We start from the raw sequence: 23,380 nt of genomic DNA on the forward strand, positions 1-23,380 counted from the left end.
TTTTGCCGATAGATGGCGTTACCTCCTCGCACTTGGTACTACCAGAGGGTATAAAAATCCGTTCAGTGGTTGCTTTCCATTATTTGAAGTTCAGATTTTGAGCGTAATGTGCATTTGCCCCTCGCTCCCTATTTTAACTTCGCTAATATTTCTTTATGCTTGATCAGACAGCCTGGCTCAGTAAAAGTAGGCGGCCAGTGCAACTCTGATTAAAAATCTAGTTATAACCACGTGCAGTGCTGATAAGCACCACGTGTTTCTGTGATTCCTATTTTCTTCTTTCTATGTATTTCTTTCTCCTGATGAGGAGGGACCTTTAGCTGCCCTCGAAATCGATTGAGTGTTTCATTATACCTACGCTAAATATAAGGTTGTTTTTTATGATTTTGATTGTCACATTAGCGTGTTTCTCTTCTAGTCTAGTTTGTGCTATCAACCGGCATTTTCGAGAATATTTTACTGTTTATTGTTTTACCACGTGCACCATTTTATTTACTTCTTTCCACGTGACCATCATTTTTTCGGATTTGGTTTATGCTATCAACCGGCATTTTCGAGGTAATTCTATATTTTTTCGGTTTACCACATGCACGATTTTGACTTTCGTTGCTTCTTTCCACGTGGCTATTGGTTTTCAGTATTGGATGTTTCTCTCCATTTGGAATGTTTTTGTCATTTGTTGATGAAAATTGTCTTCATTATTTATTGGTGTTTTTTCATGTTATAAGTAATTACTTGTTTGGACTTACATTTCTTTTGTTCACTTGTTTCTTGTTTGTGCCCTTTTCACAATATGTCCACTGACAGGAACCGATTTTGTAAGTTACGCCTTAAGCGTACGAAATTCTTGAATCATCTACAGTTTCTACTTAAATGCAAACATCAAAATTTCATTCCCAAATTTATACATGTGAAATGTAGCCTTAAAGCTTCCGTTCACGTTTCAAAAATTTTGCATAAATTCAAATTGGCACTTCTTCGTCACATTATAAGGGACACACGCAAACGTTTATCTAAAATTGAATTTGAATTATATTACCTCCATTTAAAAATTGCTAACTCCACTGAATATTTTTCCTCATTTGAACATACATCCTGGTCTAGAACCGATACCGTTTGTCAACGGCATAAAAATGTGCTCATTTCTAAATTCCAAAAACTCACACACCAGTCGGATAGTCCCAATTATCTAGCTGATCTTCCCACTGTAAACGTTAACTCCATCGTTAATATCTCCAATAGGAATCTTTCGGAGGATTAGTTAAAAGTATTAAAATATAATTTCAACTTTTCAAAGACATCTAAACCTTCAATTCCTCAAATCATCGCCCCTATAGAGAAAGCCTTTAAATTCTCCAAAATTTCGGAAACGCAGAAGGATACAATCCGCCACCTAATTACTCATAACGTTAATTTTAACAATAAATCTTTGGGTTCTAATCTTAGCAAAAAGGAAAATGATATCTTACATGAAATTCATTCTGATACTAATATCATTATCTCTAAAGCTGATAAGGGCGGACAGATCGTTGTTATGGACAAACACACATATATTACTGAAGTCTCTAAATTGATAAATGAAGGCCCATACTGCTCGATCCCTAAAGATCCTTCAACTTCGGACCTCATGAAAGTAAAAAGTGCTATTAAATCTTCCCACATTCTGCCAACTCAGTTGAAGAAATCACTTATTCCGCCTATTACTAATTGCGCTAGACTTTATGCTCTTCCAAAAGTCCACAAAACCGGTATTCCTTTTCGACCAATTGTTTCCAACATAGGTACTGCTTCATATCCTTTGGCCAAATATTTAGTTTCCAGATTTTCTCCTCTACTTGATAACAATATTCACACTGTAAAAAATTCTGTTGAAGTCATTGATAAACTTAAAAATATTTCCCCACTTCGTTCCATTATGGTTTCATTTGATGTCAAATCATTGTTTACTAATGTTCCGGTCGAAGGAGCACTAAATTGTCTTGAAACTAGGCTTCGGGAATTTCACTTCACACATACTGAAATTAATGAGTTGGTTTCGCTTACTAAAGTTTCTCTAAGTCAAACCCACTTTGTTTTCCAAAATGCATATTTTCGTCAAGTTGAAGGATTGGCTATGGGTAATCCTCTCAGTCCGGTACTTGCTGACATTTATATGCACTATTTTGAGATGAAATTATTTGATAAATTATCTTTTCGTCTTTGGATTCGGTATGTTGACGACACTTTCGCACTTTTTGACGGTTATAAAGAGGATTTATCCGAGATTCTATCTATTATGAATTCAATTGATCCAGCCATCCAATTCACTCTTGAAATTGAATCCAACAATTCCCTCCCCTTCCTCGATATTCTTATAATCCGCAATGAAACCGATTTTAGCACCACTGTGTACCGTAAACCCTTTGCAGTTTGTTTACCACCCCATGCCAAGTCATGCCACCCTGTTAAGCAAAAAATGGCTTCTTTTTACTATTATGTTTTCCGCGCGCTAAAAGTTTGTTCCTCTGAATCTTTGCTTACCAATGAACTTAATTATTTGAGAGCAGTTGCGATTGACCGTGGATTTTCTCCCGTGATTATTGATAAAGCCGTCAAAAAATTTTCAGATTCCCATCAAAGAAGACATTCTACTGTTAGAAATAATATCAATGACTTTGTCGTGCTTCCATTTTATCCTTCTGTTAGCTATAAAATTGCACGGATTCTCCAGAAATTCAATTTTCAAGTCGGTTTCTCCCCTATTAATAAAATTCATCCTTCGATTCTAAAAGATTGCGTTTCTGTCTTGAATTCTTGGGGAATTTATAGTATATCATGTCAGTGTGGTTTAAGATATATTGGCCAAACAAAAAGAGCGTTGAAGTTTCGTATCAAGGAACATGAATCTTATGTCAAAAAAGGGTCTTATTAACAAGTCTTCAATAGCGTATCATAGCTGGACTTTTAACCATAATTTTGATTTTGGGTCTGCAAAAATCATCCAAAAGGCTTCTTCCATAGGCGAATTGGATTTTCTTGAGGCTTTTCACATTCACAAAGATTTAGAAAGTTTAGTTAATGATTTGAAGTCCAATCCAGTCCTTCCTAATGCCTTTAAAATTCTACTGTCTTAATTCAATTATTTTTGCCGATAGATGGCGTTACCTCCTCGCACTTGGTATAAACGCACCAGAGGCACTTGGTATAAACGCACCACCTCCTCGCACCAGAGGGTATAAAAATCCGTTCAGTGGTTGCTTTCCATTATTTGAAGTTCAGATTTTGAGCGTAATGTGCATTTGCCCCTCGCTCCCTATTTTAACTTCGCTAATATTTCTTTATGCTTGATCAGACAGCCTGGCTCAGTAAAAGTAGGCGGCCAGTGCAACTCTGATTAAAAATCTAGTTATAACCACGTGCAGTGCTGATAAGCACCACGTGTTTCTGTGATTCCTATTTTCTTCTTTCTATGTATTTCTTTCTCCTGATGAGGAGGGACCTTTAGCTGCCCTCGAAATCGATTGAGTGTTTCATTATACCTACGCTAAATATAAGGTTGTTTTTTACGATTTTGATTGTCACATTAGCGTGTTTCTCTTCTAGTCTCTTTCCATTTACTTAAATATTATGTTATATAAAAACGAGAATGGCGGCTTTAGCACTAATAAGTTATAGAGTAATTAGATTATTTTGAAGCAGAAGACATGAAAAATGAGGAATGCTCTCATCAGGTTTCCGACCTGACCCTTTCGAATACATGCCGAGTGTGTTACCATTACAATACGAAAGCATGCTGGAAATACGGAGAAAATATCGTATACAGTCCCCTTAATATATCCTATACAGGTGACTGTGGATTAGAAGACGCAATCCCCAAACCCAGATGGTGATGAATTATCGTTCACCAACTTTTAGTTCGGGTGCCACTATAGAGTCATTAGGATTTCTGATACATGAACATGAAAACTGTGCAAATCCCTCGCCGGGACTCCAACCTGGACCTCTCGAATGCACGCCGAGTGCGCTACCTTACAAAGTAGGCACTGAAATGAACGTATGTCAGTTCTATATATAATGAAGTGATGTGCTAAGCAAGTTGCGAAAGTAAACGGAAATGAATAATATTCCCCAATACAATTGCGATATTTCTGAAGATTATATAATGTAGAGTCATCAGTTTATATATATATATATTCCAAAGGGGCTTTATTTCTTAAGGATTATTGTTTTCGTTTTCCGATTTTGCGTTGAATCACTATAAATGTCCATTTTACTTCTCAAACTGTTGCCACCAAATGTTAGAGTCCTGCATTATATTTGAAGAAATTAAAGAATGAAAAATCTGCATAAATCTATGTCTATTTCTCGCATTGTGATAAAACAACGGTACATAGAGCCATCGAATTTTGAATGACGTAATCCTCCTACGAATATGGGCATGTGGAAGACCAAATTTGAAATTTGGAATTTGTTTTATTATTGATTTCATATTTTGTAAAACTTTAATGAATTTTTGAGTAACAAACTCAACGACTTTAAAGAGAGCAATGGCAACACTCTACGGCGGGGGGTGGAAAACCTTTTTATCTCCAGCGGGCGCGAAACTGTGTATCGGAAATTCTAAAGATATGCTCATTTTAAAATTATTTTGCGACATTAAAACTGAACTGAATTTTATTGTTTAAGTGAAAAGAACATGATATTTAATAAATAAAGATAACACACAAAACGTTAAAAAAACGCTCCTTTGGACTAACTTAAAATGAAAAATCTTCCAGTTTCTTTTTTCTTTTTTTTTTTTTTCTTTTTTATAGCAAGATACATGAAACTGTGTAGAGCCCTCACCGGGTCTCGGACCATGACCTCTAATACGCATTGAGTATGTTTATAATTAGACCACGAAACAAAGCGGTAAAGAGAAAGGAAATACTTTACGTATTCCTTATATATTTGATGTGGTTTAAGATCGTTAATTTAACTTGTAGTTTAAATCTGCGCTTAGTTTAATGAAATGAGAAATTTAAAAGAAACCTACGGTTTCCTTATGAATTGATATTCATACCTCTGTTTTATTTTAAGAGATATCTATGATATAATTTATAATATATGTAATGGTGGATTTATTTTATATGTAACTGATAATCACTTTAACCATTCGCTGTATTAAGCTAATTTATGAAAGACATTTCTAACATTTAAAGGTCCATGCATTGATGCCAAATATTCATTTCTGCCATTCAAAGTCAAGACATTGCTTGAATTTATTTCACAGTAATAACGAGTTGCAGTCATTAGATTCTTCAGTGCCTCTGGCGATGATTCATTTCTCCGGATACAATTCAAAGCGGCATATATTGCGAAAGTATATATGAATCATTTGCTATTTGTATATTTTCTTCTTTACTGTCTTCTTATGAAATTTTCGATCGAAAACGTTTAATAAAGTTTCAATGAATGAAGTACATACATACATGTAAAATCGGTGCAAACTAAACTATCTGCATTCGCTTTTACAAATTGGCTATTAAAAATATTACTTTCCGTCTTAGAGAAATCAATTTTAACTAGCTGTAATCAAGGAAAATATGCAGAGGAACATTAATAGGCTTTTTTGTTATGCAGTATAGATGTATTATTCTTAAATATACTGTATTAACATAAACAGGGAACAAAAGGCACACAGTACTAATTCAGTTTCTGTGTTAAGGATACAGAGCTATCAGTGAAAATATATCAGCATGGATGAGCCAAGTCCACTGTAATATCTACAGCTGGGATGGTGTTACTAAAATTCGTTATTGCTGTCATCCGTTATTGACATATTTTATCGAATTATATAATGCACTACTATATTCATAAAGTGAATTTAGTCTTATATCTTGATATTTTAACTGTGAATGTTAGACGTCTTACAGTTGAATGTAGGTAAAAAAATTAAATTTTATGAAACGCACTTAATTTTTCCTCAAAAGTGACAAGCGCCAGCAAGTAAATTCTGTAATACACTATTTAAGCTTTATGATATTTTTTTAATTCAATTAAAAGTTATTTAAGGGAAATTGATTCTCTATAACTGTCATGATTAACCATTAAGGTAAAGGGACAGTGCCCACGTCCTCCGTCACTTATCACTTATCTATAACTGTCAAGAAAGAACTATTTTTTTTACTTAATAAGGTATATTCCCCTGCCTTTCAGCAGGCTTTCGTGCTGTAACGATAGTACACACAGCGCATATTCTAAAAGTCCAAGTTCGAGTCCCGACGAAGACGCTGCACATATTCCACTTCATTTGCATCAAAATAACCTAATGAATCTAAAGTGGCACCGAACTAAAAAGGTGGTGGACGATATATCGTACCACCAGGATTTGACGATTGGGTCCCCTCATCACCAGTTGCCGTTTAAAAGGAGAGTACACTGCTCGACACTGAAAATGCAACACCAAGAAGGAGTGGTCAGAAAGTGATGAAATTTGGAAAAAAGACAGAGACAGCAAGCAACAATAAGTGAACTTTATTTCAAAATGATAGTCAGAATACAGAGCGAGAACGGCGTCGACTCAGTAGGATGTAGGTCCACCGCGGATAGCGATACACGAAGAAACACGTCTAGCCATGAGTCAATAAAAGAGCGGATGGCGTCCTAAGGGATGGTTCCATTCCCTTTCAACCATTTGCCACAGTTCGTCTTCTGAACGAGGCAAGGGAAGAGTCTGCAAACGGCGTCCAATCACATCCCACACATGTTCGATTGGTGACAGGTCAGGAGAGTAGGGTGGCCAGGGAAGCATCTATATACCTTGCAGAGCATCTTGTCAGATGCGAGCACTGTCTGGTCGGGCGTTATCCTGCTGAAAAATTGCATTAGGCGGCCCCTGAAGGTAGGGGATTGCCACCGGCCGCTGTACATTATCCAAGTATCGTTGGGCCGTCATAGTGCCCTGAATACGAACTAAAGGTGACCTGGAATCGTAGGCAACAGCGCCCCAAACCATTTTGCCACGTTGTCGCATGGTGGGGCGTTCCACAGTTACTACCGGATTAGATTTGTCTCCACGTCGACGCCACACACGTATGCGGCGACTGTCACTATATAAACAGAAGCGTGTCTCATCTGAGAACACGACGTGTCGTCATTCTGTCATCCACATTGCTCCAGTACGGCACCATTCTAAACATTAGCGTCTATGCTGTGGAGTCAATGGCAGTCTTCTTAACGGAAGCCGTGAGTGCAGGCGACGTTCAACCAATCGACGAGAAATGGTTCTGGTCGACACAGGAACATCCAGGGTATCTGGCACATGCTGCAGAATCGCGGTACAAGTGACTTGCGGGACCGCCACAGCTTGTCTGCGGATGCGTCGATCCACGCTGCTGACGTCACTCTGTCACTCTGTCACTCACACTTCTTCTTCCCACATTCGCCATAGCCGATGCACCGTGCTCGCATCTATGTGAGTATCAGCTGCGATTTGACGTAAGGACCAACCCGCCCTTCTCAGTCCGATCACCATACCCCTCGTAAAATCGTCTATCTGCTGAAAGTGCCTTCGTTGACGTCGGTCTGGCATTCTCTCCTATTACACGTATCCTCCGGGATAAAAACCAGCTTTCTTCGATAAATTGTCTGGCAGAAATAACGACTCGAATATTGCCCATTATGCACGTTCCTTCCCTTTTATCTTACTTCAAGGAAGCCAACAGGGAGTCATTTGCCTTTTTTTAACTGATCTTGTGCTCTACCTGGCAGCTTTTTCATAAAAGTCCAGGTTACACTCGCGTGGTGGTGTTTTAAAATTCGGAAAATATTTTTTTCTCAAATATTTTGTAATTTTGTGTTATTAATTGAGTATATTATTTTAATTTGAGTACATTTGGCTCTGCGAATTTTATATCGGTTTTCATGGCAAAAATATATGTGCAACTAGTTGATTTAGCTCGAATTCGTCAAGAATTCTCTGATAAAGAAAAGGAAGACAAGGAAACCTTTGGATGGGAGAAAATAGCGACTTCCATTCCTTATTTTCTTTTATTTCTATTTTTTAGAAATAAATAAAAACATTAAAGTTAGTTTAAAGTGTGTTTTTGTAACCAATAAGAAGTAAATTTCCCTGCAGAAGTAAGTAATTCTAAACTACTTACTACCAAGGTGTTTTCCTTTTGTATTGTCTGTACTTGTCTTTGATGAATATTAAAATTAGCTTCGAATTTAAAATAGAATTATTAAATAATAAATTTAACATTTTCTATAACGAAATACTTCGTTGCATTTTCATCTCACTAACATAAACACTTAAAAATAATTTACTTATATTTAAATGTGATATCATTTGTATTTTGCAATAATAAGATTAATATTTTATTTCTTAATAAATTTATTATTAATATTAACTCATTTCTGTCGTTTTTCGTGCCAAAAATGGTAAAATAACGGATGTCGTAAAAAATACGACCGGCGCGTGATCATGTAAAATTGCCAAGCGGGCGTGCTGGGAGGTTAAGAATGACAGTAAAAGGAAATTTAACAAAGCTGAGACAGTAGAGAAAATTAGTTACAAGATATTATTTCATTCATTGTTAATATGTAAACTGATAAATATAAGATAGTTTTACATTCCTCGATTCTTATCGTGTAACTAACACATGAATTTAGTTGCGATAATTATTATGAAAATACATGTAACCAGCATTTTTATAAAAAATGGGAGAAACTTGAAAATTTTCAAAGAAGCACTTTAATAATAATGCAAATTCTCTAATTTATTATAAATCTCATTTATTATAGAAATGAATGTTATTAGACTATATTCGTGTAATTTTAAATCTGATAGAGAATAAAACTGATCTGATTTTAAAACATACTTACGTCTTCATAAACATTTACCTTTACAGAGTAAATTTGGGAAATACTGGAGGCAAAACCAGCACTATTATCCAACTGAACTTTTAGAAAGAGTTATAAATTATATGGTGCAGTATAAATTTTAATGCTAAAGTTTCAGATAGCATTAGTGTCATTTATGTTTTAACTCTACATTCGAAAAGTAGTGAAAGGGAAAGAAATGTCAGAAATAAGTTACAAACTGGTCTGTTTATTTTGTAAATATTTGTGAAACGATAGGCAAATAGAATTCATCTTAAGATACGGGTTAAAGTGATCTTAAAATTATATTTAAAAAATAACTGATGTGGATACTACATGACTTCCTGTTGTTGTTGCTTATAGTCACTTGTCTGACATAGTCAGCCTAAATCTACGAAATTCCTCGTGGCAAGGGGGCTGATTTACGCCTGCCATTGGCAACAGCCTTGAGCACCTAAGAGGTGACAGTGCGAGTTAGCTCAGTTCCACCCCAAATTTTGATGAACAACACCCCGGGGAAGACGGGTCCGAGGATCTCCGACTCCTCTTTCCTTCCACCAAGCCACGCAAGAGGACTTTCGGCTAGCAGAGTATTTAGAGTGACGTCATGCCGCACTGACACTATACATTTACAAACATCCACGCCTTCTCCAGGGTTTGAACCCGGGACCTTCGGCACGGCCGCACAACCGGTATAGCCACTATACAACCGGTATAGCCACTATACCGGTTGTGTGTCACATGACGTCCTTGTACGGTCTATAAAATGACACATATTTTTTGCTACATTTCGATTAAACGTGTTTCCTCGAATTTCATTAGAGGTATATTTCTCATTCAAGTAATACTTTCCTCACTTCACGGTAAGGCAAAAATGTATAAATATCTTTAGTCAATAAAATCCGATCCTAATTAATATCGTATTTAAAAATTTTAAAATGCAGAAAAAATAAAAACCCATACAGTTAAAACAGTTAAACAAATTTTATAGTTAAAATTAGATATCCTACGCAAAAACAAACAATTATGCCAGCGGGCAAGAATACAGATTTTTCGATGCATAAAACTGAGTGTTTACTTTTGGTTCCACTCGGCAAAGAAACGCTGAAATTGATATAGAACTTGATTTATTTCACGGTTCTGCTAGAAGTTTTAATTTTAAACAAATGGCAGCTTCTTCAGATTTAGTAGCACTTAAACAACTTTTAAATTGATGTTCATTCTACAATTATTGCACTCAGATTAACTAAAGGCATAAAAGCCTTAGCTGGAATATAAGAAGAACGCAATTCAGTTTCTTTTAAAGCAAAAATGGACAATTTGACAACATTTAAGATTAAAAAATCTGAGCTCTCTTGCAACCTAAAAAGAGGATGCACACGTGTATGTTATATCAATCCCATATACAAAATTTCAATGTTCTGTGGCTACACGTTTTTGAGTTATGTGAGATAAACTCATACGTACGTATGTACGTATAGAAGACACAAAAAATTCTTCTGAATCCATTTTTAATTCATTTTACAATCCGTTTTGGGCAAAATCCCTTATCTTGTCCGTACACTCAAAAGTCAAGCAGAAACACCCTTCAAATAGATATGAGAGCAGTCAAGGTGATATTTTTGTTGAAATATGATACCAAAATTTTTTGAGATTACATTGCTTCCTTTACCCCGTACAAGTAACTAAAAACACTCTTTGATGTAAGAGTCTTAAATCACAGTACTTCTTTGCTTCCTTTCAAAAGACTTATTCTGTTACAAGTAATTATATTTGAGCGGTTATAATCTACTGTAACTAAGAATGTAGAGTGTAGTTTTTTAAACATTTATCTACCGCAGACTCAGTTTTAAAGATGACAGTGAAACTAACGTAGCAACAATTTGTCATACTAACAAATTGTGTTCTTTATTTATTCTTTGATGCTGATATTAATGCTGCGAAACAAAAATGGATCGATAAACAAGAAGAGGGCAAAAAGGAAAATGAGGGATATGTGAACATAGCTGTTATTCACGGAAAATGGGGTCCAGTCAGTTGGATGTCTTGACGAATGAAGGCTATGCATCTGTGTCATACGTTGTTCAGTGTTCCGACCTTGCTTCCACTGCGACAACGAAAATTGTCGGGTCCACTTTTTCATGTGGTTCCCATCCATCCAACCATTCTTTATTTTGTTCTATTTTCTCCCGAGATATAAATCTTAGACGAAAACGTTTTACTTTATTGAGGGCATTTTTCTGCATATTGTTCTCGGTGGGAAGTTAATGGGCGCACTTCGCACAACTTAAATTAATTGCCTGTGGAAGAGGTTAAGTACTTATTAACACTATAACAAACTCAATTTTTACACGCAGTAGTATGATTTTTTCATCACATTCAATGATAGGAAAACTTTAAAATGTTTAATAACGCTTAGAAGGAAGTAATACGATAATTTTCCATTGTGTAGTTTGTTAACTCTAAGATTTATATTTATTGTTTTCCCTAGAAGGTTTAAAGTTTCTGTATCTTTCACCGTGCATATTAACCTTTTCGTAAAAATTAATCAACCGCTTTTCTCTGATGAAAATTAATATTTTTCAAAAATGCTTTACAAATATTAGTCTGTCTCTTCTTCACGGAATATGGCATTTTTTAATCCGTAATAATCAAAAAGGTTTGTATAAGCTGAAAACTTCAATCTTCTTCTAAAGGATCATATATCAATTTACCAATGGATACTTAGTTCAGTCATTGACATACTACTTCTCTGCTAAATTTTTAAAAGTTAGTTTTATCTTACATATACTATAATTTAAAAAAGTAATATATATTGAAACACATTTCCATTATAATTAGTGTTCCTAGTTAAGAACAGAAAATGCACTTATGCATATTAATTTCAATAAAATGAACATGCAAATAAGCATACAAATTAAGAATGTAACAAAATATTCAGATTATAAAAATAAGCATAAAAAAAGGAGCGAAAAAAGAGTTTTGTTTATGAATTGCAATGCAAAGAATTTGAAAATCAGTAGCCACCTCTTGCAAGTGGTAAAGCCATCTCTTTCAGCAATAAAAGAATACTCTGCTACACATGGCGCCAGTTAAATTTCCAATGATCCTCTGCGGTAGATTCTGACAGAAATGGAGTAGTTGGTCAATGAATTAGGACGTATTTGTATATTTGGACAATTTGTACATTGAGATATATTTGTACATTTGGACAATTTGTACATTGAGATATATTTGTACATTTGGACAATTTGTACGTTACATTTTACGTTATTTGTACATTGGGACGAATTTGTATTAATTTAAATGCCCAACGCGTCTCAAACATGTTCGATGGGCAACAGGTCTGGACACCTAGCAGGCTGGTCGATGACATTAACACTTAGAAGACATTCTTGGGAAGGACATGCTGTGTGTGGCCAAGCTCTGCCCTATTGGAAAACAGAACCTGGATGATCTGCTAACATAGGCAGTACATTGGACTGCAAAGTATTGTGAACAGTCTGAGTACCCTGCAGCAGAGCTAATGGTGAAAGGATGTCCCAGCTGAGGCTCCCCAGACTGTCGCACTCTGTATGCTGGCTGTCTGCCGTTCGGTAGCAAATGGTGCATTAGACCGCTCACCGTCTCCAGACACGTAAGCAGTGGTCATTAAGAGAAAAGCGTGATTCGACTCTGAAGATGGCATTTCTCCATTCGGACACTATTCAGCTTGAGTGAGATGACACTGCTTATGGTGGAGTGCCAATGGCAAACGTCTTAATGGACGATGAGATCTCAGCCTAGCTTCAATTAGCGAATCGTATGTCTCGATATCACGGGATTGGCAAATGACGTTGAATCGATGATGGCATAGCTGCCGTCGCGGATTTGACAGCTCTTCTAATTGAGTAGTCATCTTGCTTGTGACCCAAGGCCGTCCAGAGTAATTACGAAGCCTGATTATGCCTTCGCTGTGCCACTGGTTCCAACAGCGGACAACGACTCTATCGCTTTATCTAATACGCTGGTCGATGCATCTGTTCGACCAACCGGGTTTTTTAGTCCTGTGATGCAACCTTCTCCCATTCACAAAACTGTTCTTAACGCCGTCTAGTGTATCTTAAAGGCATCCTTCATTACAGTGTTGTGTAGCTAAGCCGTCAACGCGGTTGTAAATGGTCGTCACTTGCCGTACCTGCCCTTTTACTTGCTGTGCACTAATCCTTTACACAACTCGCTAAAAACATTTGTATACTGCGTTATGTAGTCGTGGCTCAACTTTTTCTGAGTGAATATATCTTTTTGAAGCAAAGTGTATATATTCTATATCACTTCACTGATTATCATATTTCACTGATTATATTAAAAAAATTCATTCATTTGTTCCTCTAAACAAGCTATGTTCCTTTCGCTGTAAATCGACAATATCTTCATGCAATTTTACATTAAAGTTTTTGGTTAAAATTCCATGAAATGTGTTCATTCTCATTTAAATTTTATTGTTAAATTTACTCCCTATCATATAAATTTAAATTTATATTATTATTTAGTTTCATCTCATGTCACATTTCTTGCAATATCTCCGGAAGTTATCGCTGAGAACGCTAATTTCTTAAAGATAAATTTTACGGAATATTCGATCCTCAGCGCCTTGCATCCATAATTCCTGTAGAAGAATGAGAACTATTTGAAAGCGGACGTCTTTACACATCCACTTTGAAATGCATCTTGCTTGTTATAGTCCCGCTTAGACGCGAAAAGTTTGCTTCGTATACAACATTTGTTGGGAAAATGACTCCAATTCTGTGAGTCATGAAAGCGGGAACTAGACTCGTTTATCTCTTTCGAGACAATGCTGTGACTGCCAATAATATAAAACTACAAAAACAATAAAATTAATTTTAAGAAAGCTGAATTTGCCACAGTTAAGAAATCGCCTCTCATGCTGAAACGAATTGGTTGAAAATGAATGCCCTTTTCATTAAAACATTAATGTTAAATATGTTACCAGAATTCAAACTCTGTTAATATTGGTATCCTTTTTGCTCAAAAAACATGTACCTTTATCAATTAAATACCCTCAGGCTTTTCTAAGAATAAACTAATTTAAGGAAAAAAAAAAAATCTGAAATGTTTCAGATTTTAAATTACGTCCAAATTAAATTACGTTTTTTTAACGTTTTGTGCGTTATCTTTATTTGTTAAACATCATGTTCTTCGTACTTAAACCATAAAATTCAATTCAACAGGAATATCGCAAAATAGTTTTAAAACGAGCATATCTTTAGAATTTCCGATACAGAGACTCACGCGCTGGAGATAAAAATGTTTTTTCTGCACAACGTTGCCATTGCTCGCTTTGAAATCCTTGAGTTTGTTAATCAAAAATTCGTCAAAGTTTTAAAAAATAGGAAATCGATCATAAAACAAATTTCAAATTTCAAATTTGGTCTTCCACATGCTCATATTCGTTGGAGGATTACGTTATTCAAAATTCGATGACTCTATGTACCGTTGTTTTATCACAATACGAGAAATATACATACATTTATGCAGATTTTTCATTATTTAATTTCTTCAAATATAATGCAGGACTCTAACATTTTGTGGCAACAGTTTGAAAAGTGAACCGACATTTATGAGTCCGACGCAAAATGCCAAAACGAAACTAATAGTCCTTCGGGATTCAAATCCCTTTGGACTAAAAAAAGAGGAATATATTGCAAAGTATATAACAACGTATTTTTGTTTGTTTTCTTGCATTTTTGTGCATTTTTCCTTGCACAGTTAAGTCACTTTAGATGCATACGATGAATGGAGCAATAACTAAATGTGTCAACATGAAATTATTAGACATACACTACCTTATAATATTTTATATCCCTAGTGTTAAGTCCTTGTCGAACTAAATATTATTCTAATTGCTGTTTTATTAAGCTTCTTTTCAAAGGATCCTTTTCCTCATGAAATTAATTATTTAAAAGCTTTTCCTATTTTGAAAAACCTTAAATCTTATATCATCAACAAAAAGGTTATTATTTTTTACTTCACACCAAAAATATCATCTTTCTTTAAATAATTAAATAAAAAAATCTTTTTCTCGCTATTCTCAACTTTTTTCAACAATTCTTCTTTTTTATTTAGGTCAGGTACAAAATCTGGTATATCAGGTAAATCAAATACAAAATATAAGTTTAACAAGTGCAACATCAGGAACAAGTAAATTAGCTGCAAACCATATGTATGATGTATATCGGGTACAAAATATAAGTTGGTCAGGTATGTCATGTGTATCAAGTAGAAAATATAAGTTCGTCAGGTACAAAATCAGGTATATCATGTATATCAGGTACAAAGTATAAATTTGTCAGGTAAAAAATATAAATTTATCAGGTACAAACATAATTATAGATTATTTAATGGAAGCATTAGGCATCTATTCGAGAAAGATGTACATTAAAATGCTGTGGTCGAGATTCGAAATTCAGATCCTCGTAATTGCTAAAAGGACGTTGCTTTACAATTATACACCAACGTTTATCAGTAATGAGCATAAAATGCCTTATAAGTTTAATCTAACTTTTCTCTCATTAATAAAATTTATAGACCAGTTTATAAAAATCCTGTTTCAAAATCTGGCTATCAAAGCATGTATTATCAGTAATTTTAATATCAGTATAATACGAACGCATTTTTAAATATTCAATTCAATACCATGAAGTCTGAGAGGAATTGATACAGCGCCCCTCAATATTTTGCTGTTGCCTAATATTTTAATTCTTTATTTAGGTAAAATTCCCTAGAAGTTCTTTTTCAGTTTGGTATACGGTGTTCATTAAGACTTCGTGTAATCTTGAAAACCGTCCGCTTTCAGAAATTCGTTTTAAATTTTAGAACACCGATTATCTGAAATTGGATTATCATTGTTAGTTAAGCCTAATGCAATGTATAAAAACGTCGTTAAAATAGAGTCGCTTAAAAAATAAACGATCCGTGGCGTTTCATTTTAGCAAGAATTCAAAAAACTGTAACAATAAGCACCCAGTCATTACCAGGTTCGAGCTCGGCAGCTTCGATTCTTGCGCAATTTGAGTAAAAAATCAGTTAATTTCTTAATTTTCGCAGTTTCAGAGGCAGTAGCGAAGGAATTTTTGAGTTAACAATAGCAGTAACGAATGAAGATGCTAGGTGAAGAACTGCCTGTAAGGCCATTGTAATAAATTTAGTCACACACAGTGGAAATTCTGATGAAGAAGACATGGGTATTTTTCAAACAAGTTGAATCACACAAATGGTTTGAACTCGATCGAAAAGGCACTATTATATGAAGAAAGCAAGCCAACTCATCACCTGCCGGCATTGTGGTGTTGCAACGTCTAATACAATACACCGGCAAGAAAACGACTCAGCACAAGGAGACAGAAGATTGTTACTGAATTTCTTTTAATGTCTGATATGTTATGTGCACTGTACAGTAACTCATTTTATTACACATGTGTGTTTTCAAATTTACAATATGTTTCATATTTAGTACTACATACATATCTCTACATATGTTTTATATTGCATTGCACCAGCATGAATCCTGTATGTTAGTAAATTTCCTATGAAATTGTAAGATCCTCTACTGTGTACCTTAAGTTACAGTTGAATTTGAAGAATCTTAGGAACTAGTAAGCGAATAATCGCTTGATTTCGTGAGACAGTAATTAAAATTTGGAAAGGCTTAAAAGACCCTTTATTAATTAAATCCGCTTTAAAAGAACGCCGTCTTGGAGTTTCACAATAAAGCCGACACTCGGGCTTAAACTTAGGAAACTAATAATTAAAACTTAACTAAAAATATGTAGCCGAAGATCAAGATTCTAACGGCGTTGGGCCCTTAAAACTGATTGACTGCGAAGCTATTAAGGGCATAAAGTACGGCCGAGCGTAATAATAGCTTAAGAGAGAGTAGCCTAAAAAGGCGGACGCGTGTTATCCAGAATCTCTGGTTCTCTTTGACTAATACAGTAGAACTTCGGGGTTAAATACCGCTCTTCCTCCATTTACATTCAAACGTGATTCTAAAGCTATGGTCTGGCCGGAAGTGGTGATTTGAAATTAAGAAGCGATAGGAAAGGAAGTTTAACTCAATTTAATTGTTAATAAGATTAACATAATTCTTACAAAATGTATAATAAAAGTATGATATTAAATTTTTTTATCTATAAATCCGTATTACACGAGTTATCCCCAGTGCACATTAGCTCCGATAATTCTCATTCTAGTATTATACTTCCATTTTTAGGATACTTAAGCAGCTAAGTCTATCTTAACCTGTTCTTTACACTTCACTTGGATTATCACACTATTTTGTATTTTCGTGTTTTGAGTTGCTTGCATTCTCTACTTATATCTTTGTTTGACAGGTTTTTTTTTTTCCTTTCATACACTCTCTGATAATTCTTTCAATTTCAATACTGTCAGATGTTAGTTTTATTCCGTTGAAAATAAATCTCATTCCGTGACCTAAACTCTGAAAATTAATCAGGAAGATTCAGTTTGCAAAGCGTTTAAAGAAAACATGAAATTAGAATATTGCACATTTTCCAAATTATACCGTTAATTGGAAAGAATGCAAAGCTCTGGTTTAGTATACGCATAAATAGCTGTTTTTTTTAAATTTTTGCAACAGTAAATCTGTATTTAAATTAAATTTGAAACTGTGGGTGATTAGTGTGTTTATCTAGTTTATAACATGTATGATGCTCAAGGTGTACGATTACGGTGCTTACGCTCGAATTTTAAGTGGCATCGAAAATATTATTTTAAATTTTTAGTTTCGTTTTCAGCTTAACAGAAATAAGTTGCATGATATCTTGTTTCAAAAGCTAATTTTCACATTTTTAATTGAAACAAATGCGTGTTAATTACTTAAAATAAGGTAAAAGCTCATTTTAAATATTTAATCAAGTTTCATAAGCAATGAATGAGTTAAAAATTATATACGTATATATATATATATATATATACGTATATAATTTTTAACAATTTCTTAAAAAATGTAATGTTTTTAATTTCTATTGTTGCATTTAATAGTATCCTATCCCATTGAATCCAGCTGCAACTTTCGGATTTGTCGAATTTCCAAAAACTTAATGGGCAAAGTTTAATGAAATTTAGTATGAATATACATTTCTAACAAAAATATGTACACTGCGGGAAAAAAAAGAAAGAAAGAAAAGGTAGGGGGCAGTTTTATATATCCCGTTCTACTGGGCCGATAGTAGAAGTTCAACTTGCGTTTTTAATGTCTCGAAAGCACGACTTCGGATATGTATTAGATTTATATACAGCATCGTTCTAACATAGGTATTTAGATACAAAATCCGACTATTTCTGAAATTTACCTGGGGATCTTGTTCTACATTGTCTAGGTATTCTCGATATATATCCAGTGCCTTAAAACTGCGTTCACAAATTGCAGACGGCAGCTCTAGCATCACCGTCGTTTGTGATTCGCCTGCCTTCAATCTACAGGATAATTCTCCATCTTATTCCGTTATCTATACGTGTACGTGGCTTGCTCTGTTGACTTGGTACATTATAAAATTTACCAGACTCTTGCGAGAAAATGCGACAAATGTTGTGTAGGAGTACGAGAGCACAAGTTGCTGAAGATCCCTCATGCGCTTATATCCCTTCCAAAGTTACTTACCCTTACATATACCCCCGGGGGTTGATGTAGAGAAATCTGCGAAGCTACTGGCTAGGATCTGTACTTAGGCAGTCTCAGCCACGGGGGTATAAAATTTATGAACTAGGTTATTCTGAAGACCCTGAGAAAGTTCACTTATTGGCCGGCCTCGGGGTCTGGAATGTTCTGAGCGGTTGGATCCGTAGCCAGTGGGTGCTCTTCCCGGTTTGCTGGGTAACGGCCTTCGTCGACGGGCTCGCCCATGCGACTGGCACGTAACAATTGACGACTAGTGCTGCCTGGAGATCCAGGTAAAGTATTTCGAGGTGGTGCGCCGCTCCTCTGGAGGGGTATTAGTGGAGGTTGAACCTCTACGACGTGCCCCAAAGGGCGAGTGGACCCGTAGTGTCATCACGTTTACAGAACCGGGAATGCCCAAATTTTGTTGCTACCCTTACATATTCGTCTCTAAATGTTTGCATAATTTTTCAGCGGCATAATTAGTTCATTTGGTTCAAAAAATTTTTTAAAAAAATTATATAATTTCGATACACGGATGTAGTTAATAAGCTACATCTGCTCTTAAAATACTATCCAAACCCTTAATAAGCAACCAATTTTGAATTTCATTCAAATATGCATCTTTTGATGACATAGAAAGAGATAATTATACCATTACTTTGCAAGCTTCTGTAGTTAGCGGTGCTGGGCAAGTTATAATATCTAAGATAAACGGTAATTGCAAGGAGTTTTAGCAAAGATGAGGTCAAGATATTCGTTATTACGGAAGACATGATTTGTTATTATCTTCAATGAAAGACAATGCGCAAATTAAAATTTAATTTCTGTCTCAGATTTTCTGGAGTAAAATTATTACATTAGTAATTATGGGTAATAATTATTACCACTGGTATTTTCGTTACCATTCCATAACATTTTCTGTAGCTCACCCTATTATCTTTGTTTAAAATTAATACCAATAAACTCAAGCACAAAGCATGAAATAAAATATTTAAAACCAGATATTCGAAATAGCATTTAACACAAATTGGTAGAATATTAACATTAGAAGGGATTTCTGCCATATCATTTATCTTCGGTGACTTTGCATTAATTTAATAAAGAAAGGTCTTTATTATTAAAGAACTATGCATGGATGTTTTCTCTCTGGATCATTTGTGCAAACGTCTTGTAACAGACATTTGTACAAGTGAAGTTTAGTCATTTGTATTTATTCAGAGCACGAAATTTCTATAGAGAAAATAATAATACTTTATTTCAGGTACTAACAAACAGTGAGTGCGGTATAGAAATGACTGAATTTTAAGAAAAAAGAAATACCAATAGTGTTTATTGTATTGAATATAATGTTTTCGTCTTCTGTCATGCATGTGCGCATAATATTTAGAAAAAGTTAACAAACCAGTGTTTACGTAAAATTAAAAAAAAAAAAAAAGAAATGAAAACTGTATGCAGAATTTAACATTCTAGAATTCTGTCTATTATACATTTTTGTCATTAATTGTTAAAAAGAAGTGAAATATCAAAATTTTGAATATGTTTCCAGTCTGCGTATAAGAAAAACTTCGCATTAATTTAAAAATATGTAAAAATATGTAAATATGTACGCCACACTGGATTAATACCTAACATTTGGTAAAATTATCTGCAGTATCATAATGCAAATGTTTCTACATCTTGTATCACGTAAAATAAAAGAAATAATTATTATATGATACATATATTCAATATTATATACATTAATATATCGATCAAATATATTATATATATTAAAATGGTAGAGACTGTGGTATTTTTTATGCTGGATATTCTTTTGAAAACATTTATTTTCCTAAATATAAGAAATCCCAACATCTCTATCCGAAAATGTAACTGAACCAAACTTTAAATACAAACTCACTTCTCATCGCCTAAGATGGTAATAAATATCAATCTAAAAACGAAATTCCATATATTCCTGCACTCAGATTATTTTTCCCTGCAACGAATATTATTAACCATAGTACGATAAAGTAAATTTACTTGTAACTTAATTTTAGATCTAGTAGTTTAACGCAGAACGTGTAAAACTCAACTTACTTTGCAAACTTAAGCGAAGTTTTCTTCCTTTTGTAATAATATCTCATAATACAATGTCAAGAAGTGTAGTGTCATTATATATATATACTATATATATATCTCGATCCCTACAGCGTACCCAGATAAGATAGATCGTCGATCCATATTGAAGAGGAAGAATTCTAATTGCTTAGTATGCTAATAATGTAGACTTAATACCATCTAAGAAACTTGGCAGTCGAGACAGTTTCAGTTCCATTTTAATTTTCCATTTGACGCTTGTGGGCATAATTCATTTGGCACTCTAGTCGTACCAAATGCGAGTATGGAAAACAGTATTACATAGAATCTGTTGTTATAGTAATATTATTTTTCGTCGAAACGGTTAGCAATAGAATAGCATGTAAAATCTCACCATCTTTAGAAACATAACATCTTCGGAAACTACTTGAGACTCACATAAATGCTAAGTAGATTATCACTATATTAAGAAGACAGAGAAAATAAAAAGGTTGTAAAGACCAGCTTATTAAACTCAGATAATTTAACAGAAGTCATTTCTTGTGCTTTTAATAACAGCCAGCACTTGTGGCGTAACCCAAAAGGTAATGAATTCAATTTAAAATTAAGCTGAACGTAGCCAAAAGCTACATGGAATGAGTAATGCGTAAGTTATCTCAAATCTAAGATCAATCTGGTAAGCCAAATGACGAGAATAACGCAACTGCGCAGACAGACTGCTGTCAAGGGATTCGTCTTAGTAACGTGGTCTTCAACAGGCAGAACGCGTTCTGAATCAGCAATGTGAAACCTTCCTTTAAATACTCTCTCTTTCTACCTCATTTGAATAACGCGAACTAAAATTCGCATTCTGGCAAGAAAACGAAAAAGAAGAATGACAGAAAAGCTCTTTAACATAAAACAACCGGTTGAGAGAAAAATTATGTATCCTTACAAGTAATTGCAAGAAGCTAGTAAAGTTTTAATCGCAAATGATTTCATGCAGTGAACAATAAATTTCTTCAATTGCAATTTTGGTAGTAAGTAAACTCTCAGATTTTAAAACTGCGGAATTTTGAAAAACGTTTTTGAAAAAAGGATACAACCAAATAAGCTTTTCTTTCCTTTCATTTTGATAGCAAGAATTTATTCTAACTTTTAGTACCGCAGACTGCTAAAAAAAGTTGCTTCGCAGATTAATTTCTCCTTCTGATGTAAGTAATATTACCGGACAAAAATAAATCCTTTTATCTTCTTTTTCTTTCCATTTATATCATTCTATTCACAGATCTAAAATACCTATACGCCTCCTTTATTTTGCATTGTATTATTTAATCTGTACAAGTCACCTTTAATGCATGGACTCAATTATTAAAAGCTTTTATATTCTTCTTTCAGTATTAATCAACTTCCAACAAGCTCTTGATTTCTTAGTCTATGATGTATTTTCTCCTGAAAATAATCAAAGAATCTTCTCGTCGACAATTATTTTTTACTTTCAAATTTTCTCAGTTCTTGTTGGAATCAGATTTTAAAATTCTTTCTTAATCCATTTCTTTCAATTCATTTTTTAACTTTAAAGATCTTGCAATAAATACATATTCATACAAATGTTTTTATCTGTTTGTTGTGGAATCGCTAGCATATTCATAAAATTAGGAAAATTATTAAATTTTAATTTCACGTTCAAAAATGGGAAAATGTTGTATCACAAGATTCGTATTTTCTTGACTCTTTTTACATCGAATTCGCCAAAAACGGTAGCAGAAACGCCTGAGTAATCTTCTTACCGTTTACGTTCGTCCATCACGTTCGTGGACGGCTGATTGCTTTCGGGAGTTTTAAATGACAATCCAATCGTTATTTGAAGCGACTAAAATTAGTTCTGTTATTTGAATGCAATTTCCATCTCCTTTGCTTAGCGTCAATGTTTAGCTATTGATGCCCGAAGTTACAATCCTGTCCTAAAGGGAAACTACATACAGTGGTGAAAGCGTATGAAGATCCCAAAGAGAAGTTGTCGCTTGACGTAAGTATGTATTAACTCTGTGTCATTCTACTTGTCTTGGGGAAAGGGGATCCATTCCAACAAAAATGCATATATAAGGGCGTAAATACATATCTAATCTAAACGAGAAATACATATCTAATCTAAAGCATAAATACTAATCTAAAGCAAAAATACATATCCAATCTAAACCAAAAATTCTGAAATTACGACTGATGAACCATTTGCTATTTTTCATATACTACTGGATGTTTCGCTACTGTATTTTACGAATTAACGTACGTTTTAACGTACGTTCGTTGTATCGTACGTTGTAACGTACGTTTACGAATTAACGTACGTTCATTCTAGTGCTTCGTACGATTTTTGTGGTACTACATTATATTTGATGTTTGACTGAATTCATGGGAATCTCTCTCTACTGTTTAGTGCAATTTTTTCCTTGCCACCAATAAGGTCATTTCTTGTCTTCGCTATTATACTGAGGCATAAGTGAATATTGTATTACATCTTAATTGTCGTGAGACCCTTGTTTATTTACTACTTAGTATATGTTTTTGATCCATGTATTCGAGCTACAGTGGTTATTGGAGAATAACGTGATAATTAATTGAATAATCTTCAGAGATGGTCTTCCTCTCTAATCGAAGACACACATTAAAAATCCAGACAGGGACGCATAATTTCCCAACGAATTACATAGGTGATTTCAATGAAAACCTTTAAGAGCTGTAAGTTGCAACAATTTACAGGATTGATTTGTATGTTTGCAGGAGCAATCCTTGTGA

The sequence above is a fragment of the Stegodyphus dumicola genome, chromosome 7 (genome assembly GCF_044657685.1).
Source record: "Stegodyphus dumicola isolate Sdum_Otavi_A_Nest chromosome 7, ASM4465768v1".
Taxonomy (NCBI): Eukaryota; Metazoa; Arthropoda; class Arachnida; order Araneae; family Eresidae; genus Stegodyphus; species Stegodyphus dumicola.